Raw genomic sequence first — 1,672 nt, forward strand, 5'->3', positions numbered from 1 at the left:
GTCTGTAAACAATGACTGTACACAATGTATTTTTGATCTGTATTTGACGTGTACGTGGGGGTGTGATCCTCTATGCTATAAAACCAGAACCCAGTGTATTTTTGTCAGAGCAAAACAGGCCATATGCTGATGGTTGTTCTCCTGTGTTAATAAACTCATCGTTTGATTGCACTTGTCTGGAGCCTCCGTCGTTTGTTGTCTGGTCTGCAGTTGATTGATCTCGCTTCACTATCCAGCCGCTAATAACTTGATAATTAACTGCATGGTGCAGAGCTTAAAAAGCTAGCTAGCGCTTTTATTCCAATAAATCCCAAAGTTTTGATATATATGTATATATCTATATATCTTATATGCTTATAAGAAGTCTTCAGTCTGTGCTGTAAATATGTTGCAATAATCCACTGCTGTGAAGAAACACAGGAATGTCAGAGTGGGCTCTCGACTGTTTAATAGGAATTAAACCTCCACCTCTCAGTTGCTGCAAGTGTTTTCTCATGGAAAACCTGATGAACAGCTGGCAAACAGCCAACAGTGGAGCTGTGTTTTAGGTGGTGGCCACATTATTCATTATCAAAACATTCAATGACCAAAAACATATGTGTGCCACCTTCAATTTTGTTCAAAGACAGGCTTACAAATCAGGCTTTTTCTTAGTTATATGCTGACTTACAAATAACTAAGAAAACTAAAATATTTGATAACATCTGGCAGTAAAACGTCTTTAACGCAGAATCAAAGATAAAGTTGTTTGGCTCTCAGTCATCCAGGTCATCGTAGTCTAAGGAGCTTGGAAAGAAAAGCGTCTGGACTTCTTTAAGTTGCTTGAAGACGTTTCACCTCTCATCCAAGAAGCTTCTTCAGTTCTAGGGTCAAATGGTGGAGAGTCCCAGATTTAAGCTCTGTGGGAGTATCCCACCAAGAGGGACAAAAGGACCCCCTGATGACCCTCTAATCGCCTGAGCCAAGGTGTGAAAATGGGTGTGGGTCCCAATCAGCCAGGGTTTCGGGTGAGCTCATTGTGAAACCTGACCCCACCCTATCATGTGATTTCCTGAGGTCAGATGGCCCAGGATGTGAGTGGGCGTTAAGGCATCTGGGAAGGGAACTCAAAACTGGATTATAGATGGCAGACAGTTGGTGTCGTAAACCACCGCCTCTGTTCAAAGATGGTCACTCACAGTGGACGTAAATGGCTTCTTTCACTCCTCTTTCAAACCATCTGTCCTCTCTGTCCAAAATGTGAACATTGGCATCCTCGAAAAAGTGACCTTTATCCTTATACTCCCACTACGTTTAAATCTGGGACTCCCCACCATTTGACCCTAGAACCTTATTTGTTCCAGGTTTAATTCTTTGTTTGACTTTAATCTCCCTGTGAATATGATGCATTAACCCACTGCTTTAAACAACCAAAGGAATAAAAAACTGGATTTAATGGATTAACAGTGATTTATTTTTGCCTCTTCTTATAGGAATCCTGCTGAATCAGCACCAAGGAACACACAGCAAACCCTCTGAGCTTTGCTTCAGGTTATCATGTCATCATCAGAGCAATCAGTGAGAACAATCTGATGTGTGTTTACTTAAACTCAGTGAAAGGCTTCCTGTCAGCTCTGTGCTGACGTCTCATAAACCTTCTTTAACTAGAACTTAGAACAAAGATTAAAGCTGT

The sequence above is a fragment of the Oreochromis aureus genome, linkage group 3 (assembly GCF_013358895.1).
Source record: "Oreochromis aureus strain Israel breed Guangdong linkage group 3, ZZ_aureus, whole genome shotgun sequence".
In the NCBI taxonomy this organism is placed as follows: domain Eukaryota; kingdom Metazoa; phylum Chordata; class Actinopteri; order Cichliformes; family Cichlidae; genus Oreochromis; species Oreochromis aureus.